Source organism: Oryx dammah, unplaced genomic scaffold (genome assembly GCF_014754425.2).
Source record: "Oryx dammah isolate SB20612 unplaced genomic scaffold, SCBI_Odam_1.1 HiC_scaffold_23, whole genome shotgun sequence".
Classification (NCBI taxonomy): Eukaryota; Metazoa; Chordata; class Mammalia; order Artiodactyla; family Bovidae; genus Oryx; species Oryx dammah.
This window is the reverse complement of record NW_024070207.1, coordinates 24,803,887-24,828,537: the sequence shown is the minus strand read 5'-3', so window position 1 is coordinate 24,828,537 and position 24,651 is coordinate 24,803,887. Positions and strand designations below refer to the sequence as shown.

Below are 24,651 nucleotides of genomic sequence, written 5' to 3'. Positions count from 1 at the left end.
GAGTGCTACAGTCCATGGGGTTGCAAAAGAGTTGGGCACAACTTAGTGACTAAATAACAACAATAATCATGGATAGGGTGTATGAAATCATGTGATTTGAGAATCTGCTCATTTACTTGCATGTATGAACATGAGTGAGAGCCAAGGAACATGTTAATAGTCTTGGGAGTTTTGTTGGCACAGAGAAGTTGCTGGGCTCTGGGGAGATTGAGGGAGCTAAAATGTCATTGTCACAAGGGAGGCAACTATTGATTTCACTGACAAACCCTGTAATTATGGAACACAGTACCTAGTTACATTAATTAGAAGAGAATGAGAGTGAAGTTGGAGGCCCTGCTGGCAGGAGAGAGCGAAAGTGTGGATCAGTCTTCTCTAAGGTGCACCTAGAGTGTGCAGGGAGTGGAGAGAGGGGAAGCTGGAAAGTAGGTTGAGCAGAAACCAGTTTGAAGTTCTCCATGAGAAAGGCACAAGATTTACTACCTGAATTGCATGTATATTAAGTAAAGTCATATATTTAAAAATATTTTTAAAATATAAAGCACTGTATACCTAAAAATATTTTTAACAGGTAATACAAGTATACGGTAAAAATTCAGATGGTATAAACAAATGGTATAAAGAGATAGTGAAAAGGAAGTCTCCATCCCATCCTTGTCACTCATTTGTCCTTCCCAGGAACATTCATCATTTCCAATTTTTGTGTATCACTCTGGAGATATTCTATTATCTTATACATATATAAATATATCACAAATGATAGGGTACTATTGACACTGTTTTTTGCCTCTTTATCTGTTTTAATTTAACAATATAGCTTGGAAATCACTCCTTATATTAATTTGTCTTATTCTTTTCTTAACATCTATACAGTATTTCCTTGTACTGCAGTTTATTTAACCAGTCCCCTATGAAGGACGTTTAATTTGTTTCAGTGACATCTGGTTTATTTTCTTAAAGTTTACCACCGAACAGCAAAACCAATCCCCATCATGGTGTTACTGATGAACATTTTGGATTTCTCTCTCTTTGCTTTCTGTTTAATACATCAATTTTTAAATTTGTATTTTTCAGTAATAATCTTAGTGTACCCAAGACATTAAAAAAAAAAAAAAACTGTATTGTAGTGATACAATAAAGAGCTGCAGGTAAATCCCAGGACAAATCACTTTCAAACAACTGAAAACCAGGCCAGATTGAGTCTGCCAGGCTGGGCAGAGGTTCTTACCAATTCAGGATCCACTTTGGAAGTGGAGCTCAGTCTTCAGGAACACTTCTTTGAAGGAGAAGAACTCAGAGAGCTAGTACAATGGTGTAGAAACATCTAAGGGTCTGGAGTCAGAAGAATTGAGTTCCACTCCCAATTTTGCCACTAACTAGCTTTATGTCCTTGGGTAAGTCACATGGTGGGTTCAGTTCTTCCCCATGAGTTAAGTAGGGGCAGAAATTTCAAGCCCATAATGCTGTTGTAAGAATGGGATAAATTAACAGCATTTCATAAGTGCTTTATTATATTTATTATATAATATATACTATATAATAATATTTATAATTATGTGTTATACTTTAAGTATAATATATATTATAACTAAACACAATATATTGTTTAATTTTATAATGTAATATATAATGTACAATGTATTATAATTATATATGAATATATCATATATTATTAGATAGTGTATATTAATTATATTATATATGATATATTATGAGATCAATATGATAATATACAATATAATATATAAGATGTAATGTAATATATAATATTTTGTTTATAATTAATTATAATATATATGAATACTTATTTATATTATATTATATTATAAGCAACAGTTAGAACCAGACATGGAACAATGGTTAAAAATTGGGAAAGGAGTACATCAAGGCTGTATAGCCTTACCCTGCTTATTTAACTTATATGCAGAGTACATTATGCAAAATGTCAGGCTGGAATCAATATTGCTGGGAGAAATATCAATAACCTCAGATATGCAGATGATAGCACCCTTATGGCAGAAAGGGAAGTGGAATTAAAGAGCCTCTTGATGAAGGTGAAAGAAGAGAGTGAAAAATCTGGCCTAAAACTCAACGTTCAAAAAATGAAGATCATGACATCTGGTCCCATCAATTCATGGCAAATAGATGGGAAAAAAAAGGAAACAGTGGCAGACTTTATTTTCTTGGACTCCAATATCACAGCAAATGGTGACTGCAGCCATGAAATTAAAAGATGCTTGCTCCTTGGAAGAAAAACTGTGACAAACCTAGACAGTGTATTAAAAAGCAGAGACATCACTTTGTTGACAAAGGTCCGTATAGTCAAAGCTATGGTTTTTCCAGGAGTCATGTACGGATGCGAGTTTGGACCATAAAGAATGCTGTGCATGAGTGCATGGTAAGTCACTTCAGTCGTGTCTGACTCTGCAACCCTATGGACTGTAGCCTACCAGCCTCTTCTGTCCATAGGATTCTCCAGGCAAGAATACTGGAGTGGGTTGCCATACCCTCCTCCAGGGAATCTTCCTGACTCAGGGATCCAACCTTTGTCTCAGGCATCTCCTGCCTTAGCAGGCAGGTTCTTTACCACTAGTGCTACCTGGCTAAGTGTGGAAGAACTCATGCTTTCGAACTGTGGAGAAGACTCTTTAAGAGTCCCTTGGACAGGGACCACAGCCTTGTCTAACTCAATGAAACTATTGAGCCATGCCATGTAGGGCCACCCAAGATGGATGGGTCATAGTGGAGAGTTCTGACAAAACATGCTCCACTGGAGAAGGGAATAGAAAAGCTCTCAGAATACTTGCCTTGAGAACCCCATGAACACTCAATCAGTTCATTGCTCAGTCGTGTCTGACTCTTTGCCACCCCATGAACTGTAGCATGCCAGGCTTCCCTGTCCATCACCAACACCCGCAGCATGCTCAAACTCATGTCCATCGAGTCAGTGATGCCATCCAACCATCTCATCCTGTCTTCCACTTCTCCTCCTGCCTTCAGTCTTTCCCAGCATCAGGGTCTTTCCCAAGGGTCTTCTTCACATTAGGTGACCAAAGTAATGGAGCTTCAGCTACAGCATCAGTCCTTCCAAACAATATTTAGGACTGATTTCCTTTAGGAAGGACTGGTTGGATCTTCTTGCAGTCCAAGGAACTCAAGAGTCTTATCCAAAACCACAGTTCAAAAGCATCAATTCTTCGGCACTCAGCTTTCTTTATGGTCCAACTCTCACATCCATACATAACTAGTGGAAAAGCCATAGCTTTGACTAGACTGACCTTTGTTGGCAAAGTAATGTCTCTGCTTTTTAATATGTTGTCTAGGTTTGTCATAGCCTTTCTTCCAAGGATCAAGCATCTTTTAATTTCATGGCTGCAGTCACGATCTGCAGTGATTTTGGAGCTCCAAAATATAAGGTTTCTCACTGTTTCCATTCTTTATCCATCTACTTGCAATGAAGTGATGGGACTGCATGCCACAATCTTCGTTTTCTGAATGTTGAGTTTTAAGCCAACTTTTTCACTCTCCTCTTTCACTTTCATCAAGAGGCTCTTTAGTTCTTCTTCACTTTCTGCCATAAGGGTGCTGTCACCTGCATATCTGAGGTTGTTGATATTTCTCCGGCAATCTTGATTCCAGCTTGTGCTTCACCCAGCCCAGTGTTTCTCATGATGTACTCTGCATATTAGTTAAATAAGCAGGGTGACAATATACAGCCTTAATGTACTCCTTTCCCAATTTGGAACCTGTCTGTTATTCCATGTCCAGTTCTAATTGTTGGTTCTTGACCTGCATACAGATTTCTCAGGAGGTAGGTAAGGTGGTCTGGTATTCCCATCTATTTCAGAATTTTCCACAGTTTGTTGTGATACAAACAGTCAAAGGTTTTGGCATAGTCAATAAAGGAGAAGTAGATGTTTTTCTGGAACTCTCTTGCTTTCTCGATGATTCAACGAATGTTGGCAATTTGATCTCTGGTTCCTCTGACTTTTCTAAATCCAGCGTGAACATCTGGAAGTTCACAGTTCACATACTGTTGAAGCCTGGCTTGGAGAATTTTGAGTAATACTTTCCTAGAGTGTGAGATGAGTGCAATTGTGAGGTAGTTTGAACATTCCTTGGCACTGCCTTTCTTTGGGATTGGAATGAAAACTGACCTTTTCCAGTCCTGTGGCCACTGCTGATTTGCCATAAACAGTATGAAAAGGCAAAAAGATATGACAATGAAAGATGAACTCCCCACATCAGTAGATGCCCAATATCTCACTGGAGAAAAGTGGAGAAACAATTCCAGAAAGAATGAAGAGACGGAGCCAAAGTGAAAACACCCAGTTGTGGACATGGTGATGGAAGCAAAATCTGATGCTGTAAAGAACAATATTGCATAGGAACCTGGAATGGAATGCCAGGTCCATGAATCAATGTAAATTGGAAGTGGTCAGACAGGAGATGGCAAGAGTGAACATCGACATTTTAGGAATCAGTGAACTAAAATGAACCAGATGGTAGAATTTAATCCAGATGACCATTATATCTACTACTATGGGCAAGAATCCCTTAGAATAAATGGAGTAGCCATCATAGTCAATAAGAGTCTGAAATGCAGTACCTGGGTGCAGTCTCAAAAATGACAGAATGATCTCTGCTCGTTTCCAAGGCAAACCATTAAATATCACAGTAATCCAAGTCCATGCCCCAACCACTACTGCCAAAGAAACTGAAGTTGAATGGTTCTATGATGACCTACAAGACCTAGAACTAACACCAATAAAAAGATGTCCTTTTCATCATAGGGGACTGGAATGCAAAAGTAGGAAGTCAAGAGTCAAAGAGCTTAACAGGCAAGTTTGGCCTTGGAGTACAAAATGAAGCAGGGAAAAGGCTAACAGAGTTTTGCCAAGAGAATGCACTGGTCATAGCAAACACCATCTTCCAACAACACAAGAGATGACTACACATGGACATCACCAGATGGTCAATATCGAAATCAGATTGATTCTATTCTTTGCAGCTGAAGATAGAGAAGCTCTATACAGTCAGCAAAAACAAGACCGGGATTTGACTGTGGCTCAGATCATGAACTCCTTATTGTGAAATTCAGATTTAAATTGAAGAAAGTACGGAAAACCACTAGGCCATTCAGGTATGACCTAAATGAAATCCCTTACGATTATACAGTGGAAGTGACAAATAGATTCAAGGGATTAGATTTGATAGAGTGGCTGAAGAACTATGGATGGAGGTTTGTGACACTGGACAGGAGACAACGACCAAGACTATTCCCAAGAAAAAGAAATGCAAGAAGGCAAAATGATTGTCTGAGGAGGCCTTACAAATAGCTGAGAAAAGAAGAGAAGCTAAAGGCAAAGGAGAAAAGGAAGACTATACCCATCTGAATGCAGAGTTCCAAAGAATAGCAAGGAGAGATAAGAAGTGATAAATGATTTCTCAATGATCAATGCAAAGAAATAGAGAAAAACAACAGAATGGGAAAGACTAGAGATCTCGTCAAGAAAATTAGAGATACCAAGGGAACATTTCATGTAAAGATGGGCACTTGATGGACCTAACAAAAGTGAAAGATATTATGAAGAGGAGGCAAGAATACACAGAAACACTATACAAAAAAGATCTTTATGACCCAGATAACCACAATGGTGTGATCATTCACCTAGAGCCAGATATCCTGGAGTGCAAAGTCAAGTGGGCCTTAGGAAGGATCACTAGGAACAAAGCTAGCGGAGGTGATCGAATTCCAGGTGAGCTATTTCAAATCATAAAGGATGATGCTGTGAAAGTGCTGCACTCAACAAACCAGCAAATTTGGAAAACTCAGCAGTGGCCACAGGACTGGAAAAGGTCAGTTTTCATTCCAATCCCAAAGAAAGGCAATGCCAAAGAATGTTCAAGCCCCCACACAATTGCACTCATCTCACACACTCACAAAGTAATGCTCAAAATTCTCCAAGTGAGGCTTTAACAGTATGTGAACTGAGAACTTCTATATGTTCAAGCTGGATTTAGAAAAGGCAGAGGAACCAGAGATCAAATTGCCAATAGCTGTTGGATCATAGAAAAAGCAAGAGTTCCAGAAAAACATCTACTTCTCCTTTATTGACTATGGCAAAGCCTTTGGCTGTGTGGATCATGACAAACTGTGGAAAATTCTTCAAGAGACAGGAATGCCTGACTACCTTACCTGCCTCCTGAGAAATCCTTATGCAGGTCAAGAAGCAACAGTTAGAATCAGACATAAAACAACAGACTGGTTCCAAATTGGGAAAGGAGTATGTCAAGCCTGTATACTGTCACCCTGTTTATGTAACTTATATGCAGAGTACATCATGTGAAATGCTGGGCTGGATGAAGCATAAGCTGGAATCAAGATTGCCAGGAGAAATATCAACAACCTCAGATATGCAGATGACACCACCCTTATGGCAGAAAGCAAAAAAGAATTAAAGAACCTCTTGATGAAAGTGAAAGAGGAGAGTGAAAAGCTGGCTTAAAAATCAACACTCAAAAAACGAAGATCATGGCATCCAGTCCTATCACTTCATGGCAAATAGATGGAGAAAGAATGGAAGCAGTGAGAAACTTTATTTTTGGGGGCTCCAAAATCACTGCAGATGGTGACTGCAGCCATGAAATTAAAAGACGCTCCTTGGAAGAAAAGCTATGACCAAACTAGACAGTGTATTAAAAAGCAGAGACATTATTTTGCCAACAAAATCCATCTAGTCAAAGCTATGGTTTTTCCAGTAGTCATGTATTGATGTGAGAATTGGACCATAATGAAAACTGAGTGCCAAAGAATTGATGCTTTTGAACTGTGGTGTTGGAGAAGACTCTTGAGAGTCCACTGGGCTGCAAGGAGATCTAACCAGTCCATCCTAAAAGAAGTAAGTCCTGAATGTTCTTTGGAAGGACTGATGCTGTAGCTGAAGCTCCAATACTTTGGCCACATGATGTGAAGAACTGACTCATTGGAAAAGATCCTGATGCTGGGAAAGACTCCTCCTGATGAGAGTAAGAGGAGAAGAGGGTGACAGAGGATAAGATGATTGGATGGCATTACCAATTCAAAGGACATGCGTTGGAACAAACTCCAAGATAGTGAAGGACAGGAAGCTTCTTATGCTGCTGTCCATGGGGTCATAAAGAGTTGAATATGACTTAGGAATGAAACAACAATATATTATATATATATAATATTATATAAATTATATACATGCATTAATGTAGACAATGTTATATAGTTATTAAAATAGCAATATAATATTAATCAACATACACTATAATGTAATTAATTAAAATATGTTATATAATATAGATTATAGATTATAACTTTTATATTTTATGTTATGTATATTAACATAATTATGTTATGTATATTATATGGTATACAATATAATTTTAACATGTTATATATTATTATATTTTGTGATATATTAATAATTATATTATAATGTATTTAATGTCATTATATAACATATATGTTTTAACTTACATATGTAATGTAGCATAGTAGATTATATACTATATATCACATATATTATATATTATAATATATATTATATTATAATATTATATATAATATATATCACATATGATATGTATTATAATACCATAACTATGTATTATATTATATATAATTATGTATTATATTATATGTAAAGTATTTGTGTAATATATATAACACTATATATTATACAATGTATCATATATTATTTATTGATAATAATTATATTAATAATACACATTAATTAAATGAATTTCTTTAAGAGACAGAGTCATAAAACCAGAATAGCCAGAGCTCCTGGTAGAGGAAATGTATATATGTGCACAAATTTCAACCTAAATGCTAAAAGAAGGGCTGAGGAAGACACAGCTCCTTCTTGACTTGATATGTCCTAATTCAAGACTTAACAAAGGGTACCCTTTTTGAAAAAGTTCCTGTACATCTACAATTTAAATGTACATTCTTGTCACCAACTGTTGGATAGCATACTGCTGTTCTTTGTAAACAGATACTTTCTCTTTCCTCCTTTACAGTTTTCTGCATCATAACTCACTGACCAAAGATTGAAGCCCATCACTGTCAGTAAGCATGAAAGAGGGTTTGCATTTTAAGGGGAAAATACTCTCTATTTGGGTGCTTCCCTGGTGTTAAAGAATCCACCTGCCAATCCAGGAGATGCAGGTTCAGTCCCTGGGTCAGGAAAATCCCCTGGAGAAGAAAATGGCAATCCATTCCAGTATTCTTGCCTGGGGAATCCCATGGACAAAGGAGCCTGGTGGGCTATAGTCCATGGGGTCATAAGAGTCATAAGTGACTTAGGGACTTAACAAAACAATAACAAGCTCTCTATTTAGACATGCCAGTTCAGAGAACCCCAGCAGATGGTTTTAAGAATTGAGCCATTTGACATTTCATTGGGATGAGACCTAGAAACAGTACTAGAAAGAAAAAACACAATGAGCATTCTATGAGATGAGGAAAGGACAGGGTGAAGGAGAGAGACTAGAGTATAAACTGATGTAAGATTTTTGGAGGATAACTTGACAATATATATGTTAAAAATCAAAATGCACACACTGGAAAAGGTCAGTTTTCATTCCAATCCCAAAGAAGGGCAAACCTGTCATGCTTCAGTCCATAGGGTCACAGAGTCAGATAGGACTGAGCGACTAAACAACAACTGTCCTTTTGCTTAACCTTCCTGAAAAATCCAGTTCTAAAGCCATTAGGTGAGATGGAGCAAGGTAGACATCCATGGTGGGGAGTGTTGTGGGGTGCAGACTGGGGTCTTGGAGATCCAGCAGGGTGAGGACATGTCCCTGCAGAGGGTGGATCTGAGTCCAAACAAGTGGATGCAGGTATTGTCATGGAGGGACAGCCTGATGTGAAGAGTCAGAACCTGAGAAGGATGAAGAGGAAATCTATGTAGGGGAGCAGCTGGTAATGGAGACTGAGAGGCCCCAAGCAAGGGAAGCAGACAAAGTGTCAGGAGAGTGACAATGGAAGTGGGAGATTGGTTACTGTGCTGGTTACCTATTTCTGCATAACAATTCACTCCCAAACTCAGTGACTTAGAACAACAAACATTTATTTTTTAATTTTAATTTTTTAAGTTATTTAGTTTTGGCTGTGTGGGATATGGGGATCTTTGTTCCCCTACCAGGGTTCAAACTGTGCCCCCTGCAGTGGAAGCATGAAGTCTTAACTACTGGATTGTCGGGGAACTCCCAACAAACGTTTATCATATCAGTTTTGTATGTCAGGAATCTGGGCACAGCCTAGCTGGGTGCTTCTGACTCAGAGGCTCACAAAGCTCCTATTTGAAGTTTCAACTGAGGGAGAATCTGATTCCAGGTACATTCATGTTATTGTTACCAGGATTTAGTTCCTCATGGGCTGTTGACTGAGAGCCTCAGTTCCTCCATGCTTGTTGGTTAGAAGCCTCCTTCAGCTCCTTGCTATATGGACCTCTTTATAGGGCAGTTAGGTTCCCTGAGAAGAAGAAAAAGAGAAAGAAAGAGAGAGAAAATTAGAGAGAAGTCAGAGTCTTCTTGTAACCTAATCTTAGAAGTGACATCTCATAATTTTTGCCATATTCTATCATTGGAAATGATTAATTAGATTGAGCTCACATTCAAGGGGAAGTGATCACACAAGTTAATTAATACCACTGGGCAGGGATTCTTGAGGGCCATCTTAGAGAAAAATATCCATTCTATCCAAAGTGATCTATAGATTCAATGCAATCCCTATTAACACCCCAATGGCACTTTTTTTTTTTTAAACAGAAATAGTAAAACAATCCTAAAATTCATATGGAACCACAAGGGATCTTGAATAGCCAAAGCAATCTCGAGAAAGAAGGAAAAAGCTGGAGGCATCATATGTCTTGATTTCAAAATACATTACAAAGTGACAATAACTAAAACAGTATGGTACTGGCATAAAAATAGTATGGTGTGGTATACTGGCATACACCAAACATAATTGAGAGTCCAACAATATATCAACATACTTATAGTCAACAAGAGTACACAATGAGGAAAGGATGGTCTCTTTGACAAATGGTGCTGGACACAGGGAATATAGCTAATATTTTGTAATAACTTAAGGGGAAAAAATAAAAAGAAAAAATCTTATAAACATCAAAAAATAAGACAAAGCAGTAAAAAATAAAAATTTAAACATTGAAAACAACAAAATAAAAACCCAAATGGCGTTGGGAAAACTAGACATGCAAAAAGAATGAAATTGGACCCTTGTTTTACAGCATACACAAAATCAACTAAAAATGGATTAAAGATTTAAGTGTAAGACCATAAACAGCAATTTTAAAAAAAGACATAGGGGAAAAATTTCATAACATGGGTCTTGGCAGTCATTTCATGGATATGACATTGAAAGCATAAGGAACAAAAGCAAAAATAGACAAATGAGACTACATCAAACTAAAAAGCTTCACCGCAGCAAAGAGTCAAAAGACAACCTATGGAATGGGAGAAAATATTTGCAAACCATATATCTGGTAAGGGGTTAATATACAAAATATAAGAGAAACTCCTACAACTCAACAGCAAAAAAAAAAATCGAATAATCAAATTATAAAACAGACAAAGGACTTAAATAGACATTTCTCCAAGGAATATATACAGGCTGTTAAGGCGTGAAACAGAGGGTGGCGCTGGCAGCGCTGGCGGAGGCGGCTCGGCTGGAGTGCTGGCTGAAAGGGCTGGGGCCCGCACGCGGACAATGGACAGCGGCCGGGCGCTCGTGGAGCTGATGTGAGGCAGCGGAAGCGGAGGCGGATATGCCCGTGTTCCAGCACGTGGGTGAGCGCGTGACTCTGACCGAATCTTCGTGCGGGGTTTCAGCTTCTCCCCGGCACTGGGCGTGCCCACCTCCGTGCTGCCCAGCTAAGGACCCCAGCCCCGTGCCGCAGGATCCAGGCCGTGCCCTACCGTCTGGAGCTGGGCCAAATTATTTGCTGTCCTCTAAAACCAAGGATATTATGAAAGTTTGGTGGTATGAGGCTCAACAAAGATGCTCAGCTCAGATTTCACAGGAGCCAGAAAGATAAAACGAGGGGATAAGAGTATGGTTTGGAGCCCTCGCCTGTGCCACTGCCGCTGGACAGACCTCAGGAGATGCGGGTGCTGCAGGTCTCCTGTGGTAGAGCCCACTTGCTTGTCCTGACAGATGGGGAAGGAGTCTTCAGCATGGGGAATAATTCTTACGGGCAGTATGGAAGAAAGGTGGTCGAAAACGAAATTTATAGTGAAAGTCACAAAGTCCATAGGATGCAGGACTTCGATGGACAGATGGTCCAGGTCGCCTGTGGTCAGGACCATAGTCTGTTCCTGACCGATAAAGGAGAAGTGTATTCTTGTGGCCGGGTCACAGGTGTGCAGACAGGTCTGGGTCACTATGATATCACCAGCATGCCTACCAAGCTGGGCGGAGATCTCGCTGGAGTGAACGTCATCCACGTGGATACTTATGGGGACTGCTGCCTGGTCGTGTTGGCCAGTGGGGGCCTCTTCAGGTAGGGGAACTCTGAGTACCTGCAGCTTGCCTCTGTCACTGACTCCAGACAGGTGAAAGTCCTCCTGGTGCTTGCCCTTCTCAGGTGTGGCATGGGTGAAGCAGGCTATGTGTGGGGGGACAGGCTGCGCTGTATTAAACAGAGGACACGTTTTTGTCTGGGGCTACGGAATTCTTGGGAAGGGACCAAACCTCCTGGAAACCATTCTTTCAGAAATGATTCCACCCACTCTCTTTGGCCTGACGGAGTTCAACCCAGGAGTCCAGGTTTCCTGCATTCACTGTGGATTTGGCCATTTTGCTGCCCTGACCAACAGAGGAGAGCTGTTTGTGTGAGGCAAGAACATCTAAGGGTGCCTGGGGGGAAGACCAGTACTTCCCATGGAGGGTGACTATTCCTGGGGAGCCCGTGGACGTGGCATGTGGTGTGGATCACATGGTGACTCTGGTCAAGTCCCTCATCTGAACCTCTTCCTTGATCCTTTGGAGCCTGGCCCTGGCCTCAGGACCACATGGCCTGCTCAGCAAGGGCGGTGACGGGGCTCTGAATAGGGCCTGAGAGTGTCAGGGTCCTCCATCCACAGGGCTGCGCTCCATGCAGCCTGGAGCTGGGCGACCAGAAGTGCTGGAATTGGTCCCTGCCCCCCCAGCCCAGGGTGAGGCATGCTGTACAGATGCTGCCATTATCCGCCAAACCCAGGGCTGAGTGGCCCTGGCAGGTTGAGGATGATTGGCTTATCTTGGCTCCTTCCAGGGAACACACAACGTCTTCTGGTGTCATGTCTGGTCTTCAGAGATCTTATTCACTCAGCTATCTCTGGGTGCTTCTGACACACAGTGGACAGCCCTGCATGGGGGTCCTTCCTGGAAATACAAGTGGGTGCCAGCCTGGAACCCTGTGGACCCATAGCAGTCACCTGCCTTGTAGCTCTTCTTACTGCCTGGCTCAGAAGACTTGAGAGGCCCCCTCGGGAAGAAGAGTGAGGCCAGATTTTTATGGGCCAAGGGCTTTGAACACAACCCGTGAAAGCTTGGCTGGAGTGCTCGCCTTGGAGAAGGAAAACTTAGAAATGGTGAGAAACATGCGTTAGTAACGTAACGTGTCCTTTTCTTTAACAGCATCTTTTAAAAGTCTGTTTTGGAATAAAGTCTGTTTTCTGCCTTTTCATTTTTTTAAGGAATATATACAAATATATGAAAAACTGTCAACATAACTAATCATGTGTTGTGCTATGCTGTGCTTGATTGCTCAGTCTTGTCCAACTCTTTGCGACCCCATGAACTATAGCCTGCCAGGCTCCTCTGTCCATTGGGATTCTCCAGGCAAGAATACTGGAGTGGGTTGCCATGCCCTCCTCCAGGGGATCTTCTCCACCCAGGAATCAAACTAGGGTCTCCTGCATTGCTGTAACTCTCCTGCTGAGCTACCTGGGAAGCCCAACTAATCATGATGGAATTGCAAATCAAAATTACTTCACATCTGTTAGGATGACTATTATCAAAAAGACAACAGATAAAAGTGTTGGCCAGAATGTAGAGAAATTGGAATCCTTGTGCTCTTTTGATGGGAATGTACAGTCATTATGGAAAACAATATGGAGTTCCCTCAAAAAAAAAAAAAAAGTAATAGATGGGCCATATGATCCTGCAGTGCCGCTTCTGGCTTTGTATCCAAAAGAATTGAAATTGAGATCTCAAAGAGGTGTCTATTTTTCCATGTTCACTGCAGCATTATTTATAATAGCCAAGATATAGAATAAATGGTAAAGACACTGCCTGCAATGCAGGAGGCCTGGGTTCAATCCCTGGGTTGGGAAGATCCCTTGGAGAAGGAACTGGCAACCCACTCCAGTATTCTCACCTAGGAAATCCCATGGACAGAGGAACCTGGCCCGCTAGAGTCCATGGGGTCACAAGGAGTCGGACATGACTGAATGACTAACTCTTTCACTTTCAAGGTGTAGAAACAGCATAAGTATTGATTGATAGAGGAAGGGATAAAGAAAATGTTGCATACATATGCATATACACACATATACAGTGGAATATTATTCAGCCTTAAAATATAATGAAATCTGCCATATGCAACAGCATGGATAAATCCTGAGAACATTATGGTAAGTGAAATAAGCCAGTCACAGAAGGACAAATACTGCATGTTTCTACTTAGATGAGTATCTAAAGTAGTCAGCTTCATGGAAAAAGAGGGTAAAATGGTGGTAGTCAGGGGTTTGGGGGAGTGGGGAATGTGGAGGTGCTTTTAAAGAATATATAGTTTTCATTATGTAAGATAAGTGGGCTTCCCAGGTGGCTCAGTGGGTAAAGAATCCTTCAGTAATGCAGGAGATGTGGGAGACACAGGTTCGATGCCTGGGTTGGGAAGATCCCCTGGAGTGGGGCATGGCAACCTACTCCAATATTCTTGCCTGGAAAATCTATGGACAGAGAAGCCTGGGGGCTACATTCCATGGGATTACAAAGAGTCAGATGCAACTGAAGCGACTGAGCACGCATGGCACATACACTCACATGAGATGAGTAAGTTCTAGGGATCTGCTGTACAACTTTGTGCTTATAGTCTACTGCCAGTTCAGTTCAGTAACTCAGTTAGGTCTGACTCTTCGAGACACCGTGGACTGCAGCACTTCAGGCTTCCCTGTCCATCACCAACTCCCAGAGCTTGCTCAAACTCATGACCATCAAGTTGGTGATGCCATCCAACCACCTCATCCTCTGTCATCCCCTTTTCCTCCTGCCTTCAATCTTTCCCAGCATCAGGGTCTTTGCCAATGAGTCAACTCTTCCCATCAGGTGGCCAAAATATTGGAGCTTCAGCTTCAGTATCAGTCCTCCCAATCAATATTCAGGACTGATTTCCTTTAGGATTGACTCGTTTGACCTCCTTGCAGTCCAGGGGACTCTCAAGAGTCTTTTCCAACACCACAGTTCAAAAGCAGCAATTATTCAGCATTCAGCTTTCTTTATAGCCTAACTCTCACATTCATACATGACTACTGGAAAAACCATGGCTTTGACAAGATGGACGTTTGTTGGCAAAGTAATGTCTCTGCTTTTTAATATGCTGTCTAGGTTTGTTATAACCTTTCTTCCAAGGAGCAAGCGTCTTTTAATTTCATGGCTGCACTTACCATCTGCAGTGATTTTGGAGCCCCCCAAAATAAAGTTTCTCACTGTTTCCATTCTTTTTCCATCTATTTGCCGTGAAGTGATGAGGTTGGATGCCATGATCTTAGTTCTTTGAATGTTGAGTTTTAAGCACAATTTTTCACTCTCCTCTTTTACTTTCCTCAAGAGGCTCTTTAGTTGCTCTTCGCTTTCTGCCATAAGGGTGGTGTCATCTGTATATCTGAGGTTATTGGTATTTCTCCTGGCAATCTTGATTCCAGCTTGTACTTCATCCAGTCCGACATGTCACATAATGTACACTGCATATAAGTTAAATAAGCAGGGTGACAACATACAGTCTTGACGTACTCCTTTCCCAATTTGGAACCAGTCCGTTGTTTCATGTCCGGTTCTAACTGTTGCTTCTTGACCTGCATACGGATTTTTCAGGAGGCAGGTAAGGTAGTCTGGTATTCTCATCTCTTTAAGAATTTTCCACAGTTTGTTGTGATCAACACGGTCAAAGGCTTTGCCATAGTCAATAAAGGAAAACTAGATGTTTTTCTGGAACTCTCTTGCTTTATGATCCAACGGATGTTGGCAGTATGATCTCTGGTTCCTCTGCGTTTTCTAAATCCAGCTTGAACATCTGGAAATTCTCGGTTCACATACTTTTGAAGCCTTGCTTGGAGAATTTTGAGCATTACTTTGTGAGCATGTGAGATGAATGCAATTGTGTGGTGGTGTGAACATTCTTTGGCATTGCCTTTCTTTGGGATTGGAATGGAAACTGACCTTTTCCAGTCCTGTGGCCACTGCTGAGTTTTCCAAATTTGCTGGTTTATTGAGTGCAGCACTTTCACAGCATCATCTTTTAGGATTTGAAATAGCTCAACTGGAATTCCATCACCTCCACTAGCTGTTTGTAGTGATGCTTCCTAAGGCCCACTTGACTTCACATTCCAGGATATCTGGCTCTAGATGAATGATCATACAATCATGGCTATCTGAGATTAAGATCTTTTTCGTACAGTTCTCCTGTGTATTCTTGCCACTTCTTAATGTCTTCTGCTTCTGTTAGGTCCATACTATTTCTGTCCTTTATTGTGCCCATATTTGTATGAAATGTTCCTTTGGTATCTCTAATTTTCTTGAAGAGATCCCTAGTCATTCCCATTCTATTGATCACTGAGAAAGGTTTTCTTATCTCTCCTTGCTATTCTTTGGAACTCTGCATTCAGATGGGTATATTTTTCCTTTTCTCCTTTGCCTTTCACTTCTCTTCTTTTCTCAGCTATTTGTAAGGCCTCCTTAGACAACTATTTTGCCTTTTTGCATTTCTTCTTCTTGTGGATGGTCTTGATCACTGCCTCCTGTACAATGTCATGAACCTCTGTCCATAGTTCTTCAGCCACTCTGTCTATCAGATCTATTACCATGAATCCATTTGTTACTTCCACTGTATAATTGTAAGGGATTTGATTTAGGTCATACCTGAATGGTATGACCAATTAGACCAATAGTCTACTGTATTGTAACCTTAAAAATATGTTGAGAGGACAGATCTCATGTTAAGTGTTGTTACCATAGTAAAAAAGAAAAAAAAAAGGTGAAAAAAAGAGAATAGTACAGTGTTTAGGGGCTGCCCAGGTGGCGCTAGTGGTAAAGAACCTGTCTGCCAATGCAGGAAACATGAGAGACTCAAGTTCCATCCCTGGGTCAGGAAGATCCCCTGGAAGAGGGCAGGCAACCGACTCCAATATTATTTCCTGGAGAATCCCCATGGGCAGAGGTCTGGTGGGCTACAATCTGTAGGGTCGCAAAAAGTCAGACACCACTGAGGCGACAGCATAGCATGGTGCTTAGGAGGTCATCTAGATCTTTGTTTGAATCAGGCAGGCTTAATTTTAATTAGCTATTGTACCTTGAGCTAATTACCCTTTCTATGCCTCAGTTTCCTCTCTAAAACGGAGATAATCATGCTTGTCTCACAAGGTATACTGAGAAGTAAATGAAAATTTGGCTGTCAAGCAATATGACAGTGCTTGGCACATGATAAGCAGCCAATAAATGGTAGTTATTATTAAAAATGAAAAAGAAACCTCCCAGTTCAATTGCATAAGGGTGATTGATAAAATGAGAAAATGTGTTCAGAATAATAGAAAGTTTCCTCATTATCATAAATTGTTACAAATATGGGAAGGGAGAAAGCTAGAATGAATTTTATGGTGTTAGTTGGAATATAGCAGAGTGAACTCATGGCCAGATAGATAGAGATATAAAATCTGTGAGTATTGTGTGTGTGTAAGCATGTGAATAAAAGTGTGTAAAAGAAGCTTCTAGAGAGTCAGGGAGCAGCAATACAACAATAGCATTATCTATACCTAGTGCCCAGATTTGGCTTCCAAATACTATTTTCCACAAAAGAGAACCAAGGTGTCTCAGAACAATGGCTGGTTTCAGGACTGGATAAATGAAAGTATAAGATGAACCTGGACTATCTTGTACCAGAAAATAAGGAAGTGCACAAAGAATGATGAGGACACATCGAAGGGACACAAAAGCCATCTTGAAGGGGTCCCCAGTGGTCAGATAAAGGATAACTTGGGCATTAAAGTAAGCAATGATCGTAATGGATTATAACCCACTGAATAAAATAGGAAGACATAAGTCCATACTGATATAAATAAACAGATGAATAAATTGAAAGTTTGATGAGAACTGGAAGATTTCCACAGTCTCAGAGGACTTCTCCACAAAAAATTAATTACAAAGAATAATTTCACAGTGAAGAAGCCTGGCACATATCACTTTAGTCAAGCGATCAGAACGAACATCACCAGTAACAGGACACACTGAAATCACGCTCCACCTGACAGAATGAAGTATACAGTGTCACTTCTGTCATAGGCCTGACAAAGACGTGTAACCTGAATCTAATCATGAGCAAACATCAGGCAAACCCAAATTGGGGGACATTCTTCAAAACAACCGGCTCAGAGTTTTAAAAAATTCCCAAGTCTTATATGTAAAACAGATAGCTAGTGGGAAGTTGCTGTATAACACAGCTCAACCTGGTGCTCTGCGACGACCTAGAAGGGTGGGATCGGGGGAGTGGAAGCGAGGTTCAAGAGGGAGGGAGTATATGTATACTTACGGCTAATTGATGTTGTTGTATGGCAGAAACCAGCACAATATTGTAAAGCAGTTATCCTCCAATTAAAATAAAATTTTAAAAAGTGCCGAGGTCTTAAAAGTCAATGAAAGACCAAGGAACTCTTTCACAATGAAGGAGATGGAGGAGACATGACAACTAAAAGCACCATATGGGTCTGAACTGGATCCTTTTGCCATAATAGACCCATTGGGGACAACTGATGAAACTTGAATGGGACCTGAGGATTCGATGTTAGTAATATATTAATGTGAATTTCCTGATGATGGTGGTGGTATCATAGCTAGATAGGAAAATATCCTTGTTGGTTAAAAAATATATACACGATATTATTCAGGGATGATGGGGCATAGGCTGGTGACTTACTCTCAAATGGTTCAGGAGGAAAAATCCAGGACATTCTATACTGTATTTCTAACTTTTCTGTAAGTTTGTGATTGCTTCCAAATAATAATAATAAATAATGAAAAGACTGTCATGGTCATGAAAGGTGAAAAGAGTCTTAGGAACTTTTGGAGGCCAGGTAGAAATGACAAATGCAATGTCTGATCCTGAGTTATATCCTGGAGCTGTCCCCCCAACTCCTGCCAGTTCTCTTTGATACAGAAATACTATTTGTACAATAGGAGAACTATGAATATTTTCTGTAGGCTAGATAATACTATTTTATCAATATTAATTTTCTGATTTTAATAGTTGCACTGTACTTATGTAGGAGAAATATTTGTTTTGTTTGAGAGATACATGTTCAAATATTTAGGGTTAAAGGAACATCATGGCTAAAATTTACTCCAAGTGGTTTAGAAAAAAGAGAAATATGCATATATATTGAAAGAAAATTATAAATTAATCGACTATTAACAATAGAGGAAGCTGGATGAAAGGAACATGGATGTTCCTGCAACTTTTTTGGTAAGTCTGAAATTATTTCATAATAAAAAGTTACCCAAAAAGCACATACACTTTTTTTTTTTACTATTTTAAATCAAAAGAATTAATATAGTCACTGAAAGATACCGGTTGAAACTTCTGAAATCTGCAGCCCCCCCACCTCAAAAATAGCACATACACTTTATCCTGGCAATTCCTTTGCTAAAAGTACTCCACATGTAAATAAAGATATGTGGGTGGATGTTCACTGCAGCATTATTTGAAATACTTGAAGACCAGGGTCAAACTGTCCATTGATAGAGGTTTTTCCACATTACAAAGCACTATGTAACTGTTAGAAATAAGGAGGAAATCACCTTACATATATTAGAACTAGTATTAAAAAAAAAAAAAACAAGAAATAACAACTATTGGTGAACATGTAGAGAAACTGGAACCCTTGTACAGTGTTGTTGAGAATGTACAGTGGCTCAGCTGCTGGGAAAAATAATATGGTGGTTCCTCAAGAAAATTAAAAATAGAATTATCATGTGATCCAGTAACCCCACTGCCAGATATGTATCCAAAAGAAGTGAAAGCGAGTTCTCAAAGAGATGTTTGTACATCCACGTTAACAGCAGCACTATTCACAATAACCAGGAGGTGGAAGCAACCCAAATGCCCACTGACACATAAATGGATAAGCAAAATGTGGCATATACATACAGTGGAATATTATTCAGCCTTAAAAAAAAGGAGGAAATCTTGTCACATACTACACAATGGATGCAGCTTGAGGGCATTTTGCTAAGGGAAATTAGCCAGTCACAAAAAGTACTGTATGATCCCACTTCTATGAGCTATCTAAATTCATACAAACAGAAAGTAGAATGGCTGTTACCAGGGGCTGGAGGGAGGAGAAAGAGGAGTTGTTGAATGGATATAAAAGTTCAGATTTGCAAGATGAAAAAGCTCTTGAGATCTGTTTCACAATGTTGATCTACTTAACACTATTGAACTATACACTTAAAAATGGTTGAAATGATGCATTTTATGTTGTGTCTTTTGTGTGTGCTGTGTGCTCAGTTGCTTCAGTTGTGTCTGATTCTTTGTGACCCTATGGATTGTAGCCCACCAGGCTCCCCTGTCCATTGGGATTTTTCAGGCAAGAATACTGGAGTGGGTTGCAATACGCTCCTTCAGGGGATATTGCCAACCCAGGGATTGAACCTGGATCTCCTGCATCTCTGCATTGCAGGTAGATTCTTTACCTCTGAGCCACTGGGGAAGCCCTATGTGTCTTTTAACCACAATAAAAAAGGAGTAAATCTAGATGTTCTGTTATGGAAAGATCTTCAAAAAAGATCATTAAGTTAAAAAACAAGGTGAAAATAACATGAATGCTATGATTCTGTGTGTGCCTGCCCATGTGTGTGTGTGTGACTGAAAAAGAGGATATATGTTTGCATTTGCCCTTAAAAATTCTGGAAGGCTACATAACAAGCTGTTGACAGTGAGTGAGGCTGAGGGTTAAAGAGGGAAAACTATTTCTCCTTTTTCACTTTACTTTTTAAAGTCTTCTGTACTGTTTTTTTTTTTTCCACCACTTGCGCACATTATATTTACAGTAAATATTTAGCATTTTTTACTGGAGCATAGTCACATTTAACATTTTGAAAGTGAAAGTGAAGTCGCTCAGTCGTGTCCGACTCTTTGTGACCCCATAGACTGTAGCCTACCAGGCTCCTCTGTCCATGGGATTTTCCAGGCAATAGTACTGGAGTGGGTTGCCATTTCCTTCTCCAGGTTTAACATTTTAAATAATGGCAAATAATGGTGCCAGGCATTGCTCTAAGCACTTACATGGAGTAGCTTATTTAATCTGGAAAATAACTCTATGAAGTAGGTCCTTTATTAGTCTTATTGCCATTTTATAGAGGGGGAAATGGAGTCTCAAAGGGGTTGAAACCCACCATTTTAACCACTACTCTATGCCTCTATGCTGTCTATAAAAAGGAGTCACTCTTCCTCCTTTTGTTAAAGACACACTATATATACACATACATATATATTATCTTTAACAAACACAATACACGCTCATTAAGGGTAAAAAAAAAAAAAAGCTAATGTGAAGGGGAAAATCTAACCCTGGATTCTGCCAGCTAAAGACCAGCCTATTAACCTTTTGGTGTATGGCCATCCAGTGTTCAGCATATGGACCATTTTCTAGCCCAGTTGAGATTATATTGTACATAAAATTTTGTATTCTGCTTTTCTTTCGCTCCATATAATGTTATTTTCCCTTTAAACATCTCAAGTCCTCTTATAAATAGTCATAGTGAGTGTTTTTAAAGCTGGTAATGAGGGCCCCAGATTTACGTTAGGGAAAAGAAAGAGTAATAAAATCTGTGGAAAAGAAAAGCATGGAAAATAGTTGGGAAGAAAAAAGTGTGGGTCTGCAGATACTAAGAAATGGCTTCCATTTACTTGTTCATGAGTGTGAAAGTCTAGATTCTATTTTTTTCTTCTTTCTGGATCTTTATTATATTTTTCTCTATTCATACTTGGAAAGTTTGGTTGGGGTCAGTATGCCTAAGTGACTGTGTCTGGGAGACAGGCAGACATTTTGGAAATTTTTCCAGGAATCCAATTTTAGGAAAACTGGAAAACCAAAAGTAGATTATTGTGGTCTTAAGCTACTAAGAGAAAAGGCTATAATGATGGTGAGTCCTAGAGTATTATTACAATATTAGACCCAAAGTACGGAGACTGTCTAACCCAATTCCCCTTTATTTTACAGGTGGAGAAGCCAAGCCCCAGAGAAGTAAAGTCAACCACCTAGGCCACACAGCTATTAATGGCAGAGTCTGCACTAAATTTAGGTCTCCTAATTCCTGGGCCACTGTTTTATGAAATTTCTGAAACCTTTTAAAATCAATTAATTAATCCTTGTAAGAAATCAGGGAAGTAGGTTAGCGTTATTTATTCTGACTTTAGAGCTATTTACTGGAAAAGTGATTAGGTGTCTGGAAGCCCAAACTGATTCTACTGTAATTAAACTGGTTTTTAATCACTCCAAAAAGAACAAACTATTAAGTAGGCGTATCATCTTAAGAATTAGCTTTCAGTTTTTTGCACAACCAGTTTAAAGATCACCACTTTCACCTGCATCTTAAATTCCTTTTATATTAGGCATAAAGACTGTATTTTGGTGGTAAGATTAAGCAAATGCATAGCCCTTAGATTGGCTGCTTCTCAGTGCCCCTCTAGTCCTCAGCGAATGTTGGAGTGGGGGAGGAGGAGGGTGTCACCAGTGGACTTGCATAAATTATTAGAATGCATCTATTTGCCTGTTGGTTTTCCTTCCAAATGACTTCCTTCGGCTGCAATTTCTTATCGGCCCTTTTGCTGTGTGGAATAAGCAGTGGACACAATAGATTTCTTTATGTAATTTATTGCAGTAATTATTGTCTGAATATGATAAAATTGTTTGCCAAAGCCGACTTTAATTAAAGTTTGCAGAGAAGATTCTTTAATCATGAAAGGAAACAAGTTGGAATGTTGAGTTCACAATTGGAATCCCAGTGGTTGTATTATAGCTTAGCAAGTAGGTGAGTTTGGAGTTCAGGGCCCCTTGTCTTTCCTTTCTCAGATTGTCTTGCTTCTAGTATTCACTGCTCTTATGCTGCCTGCTTTGGCATTCCACCAGAGCTTTCCCTTTCCAAAATGTACCTCTAGTGCCAAAATTATTTCCTGCCACTGTGAAAATGCCCAGGCCCCCAGTTCCTTGATCTCAGCCAGCAGGAGATGAGGGATTAGAGACAGAGCTGAAAGAAACCTTGGAAAGCAAATTATTTGAATTTATTTATTGGGAAACTGAGGCTAGAGTGGCATGGTTACTTGCTGAAAGTTAATAGCAGAGCTGGAGTTCAAATACATTGAGGAGTGATTTAACCAAAATGAACCTTAGCTTCCTCCCCTGTGAAATGGAAATCAGGATATTTACTGAGGTTACTATGAGGATCAAATATGACAAAATAAATGAAAATGCTTTGAAAACTCCTGTTCATGTTGGTTGTTCTTGTTCAGTTGCTAAGTCCTGTCTGACTCTGTGACCTCGTGGACTGCAGCATGCCAGGCTTCCCTGTCTTTCACTATCTCTTGGAGTTTGCTTAATTTTTTAAATTAAGCTATGCTGCTTACCTTATGCTAAGGGTTAATAACTAATAAATGTTAGTATTTGGATCTTCCAAAAGGGATCTGCATTTTGAAAGAGAGGATCCCAAGGATACATCTAAGCCTAGAGGGAAAAAATGGACAGAGAAGCATTCTGGGTGCCCCTCAAAGCACTTAGCCAGGCAAAGCCATATATTTTAGGAGTAAGAACAAAACCTGTTTTCAGAGGCCAGGGAGCTAAGGACTTCGTAAAGAACCTGAAAAACTGCCCACACAGTCATTCTAGCATCTAGAGTGGGGTTTGATTACATTAGCTTAAAAGGCCCCTTTAATACTGAAGTTCTATAATTGTGTGATTCCAAGTGATTCATTTTTATAACATATAGCTTTTCTTCAGACACCATAATTAAAAAAATAACATGAATCCCAATGCTCATCGCAGTGCTGTTTACAATAGCCAAAACATGGAAGCAACCTAAATGTCCATCAAAAGATGAATGGATTAAAAAGATGTGGTGTATATATATACACACATATATACACACACACACACACACATAATGGAATATTATTACTTGGCCATAAAAAAGAATGAAATAATGCCAATTGCAGTAACATGGATGGACCTAGAGATTATTATATTAAGTGAAGTAAGTCAGACAAAGACAAATATTATATGATATAACTTATTTGTGAAATCTAAAGAAATAATACAAATGAAATTATAAGACAGAAAAAGATAGACATAGAAAACAAACTTATGGTTACCAAAGGGTAAAGGAGGGAGGGATAAATTAGGAGTTCGAGATGAATAGATATATACTCCTATATATAAAATAAACAAGGACTTACTGTATAGCACAGGGAACTATAGTCAATGTTTTGTAATAACGTATAATGGAAAAGAAAGTAACACAATATTGTAAATCAACTTCAATTAGAAAAAAAGACATCAGAGTGTTGCAGGTCAGGATTAGGAGGGTGGGAAGCAGGTTATTCTAGACTTTATACCAAAGGCAAAGAAGTGTTGGAGACCATGGATCGCTTGAAAAACAACAGGGAGTTTTTGACCTGAAGTATACAGTGCTCTGTGGTGGAGGTGGAACCACTGGAAATGAGGCTGAGGCCAGATCCCCAAGGATTTTATATATGCTGTGCCATGGGTTTTGTATCTTATCCTGAAAGCAAAGGAGAGCAGAAAGGAAGTAAAAAAAAGGATTTGAAGCTGGGATGGGCTTTGAAGTTAGAGTGTGGTGGTGTGATTATATTTGTGTTTAAGGACAACTCTGACTTCTGGTATAAAATGGATGAGGAGAGGAGCTTTGAGGGGCCAGCTAGGAGGGTGCAAGGCTAGAGGCAAGGGGCCAGGTTAGGAAGTTCTTTGGCAATTGTGCAAACAGGATGGGAACCAGAGCAAGGCAGTTAGGTAGCAAGCAGGAATGTAGAGATATTTAGGACAGAATGAGCAGGCAAAGAGGTTTCCATAGAAGAGAGTGAAATTAGCACCCCCTCCCCGAATCAAAACTCGATGACATTTACCAGTTAATGAAGTAGAAAACAGTCTTGTGATAGCACCAGAAGTGAGATATAGCCCCCGGGGTGAGTTGACAATAAATCTAATATGCATTGGCCATGTGATATGGCAGTCAAGAAAGCAAATGCCATCCTTAAGAAGCTAGAGAAGAATCTAGTATCTGGACAAGGGACTAGACGGTGCAGAAGGGTCTGTGCCCTGAGGTTGTGG

General features: G+C 39.7%; 1 pseudogene; it reads left to right on the top strand.

The window, feature by feature from the left end:
- The first annotated feature begins 8,832 nt into the window (after window positions 1-8,832).
- On the top strand, window positions 8,833-12,026 carry LOC120882593 (annotated as a pseudogene).
- Window positions 12,027-24,651: the final 12,625 nt, after the last annotated feature.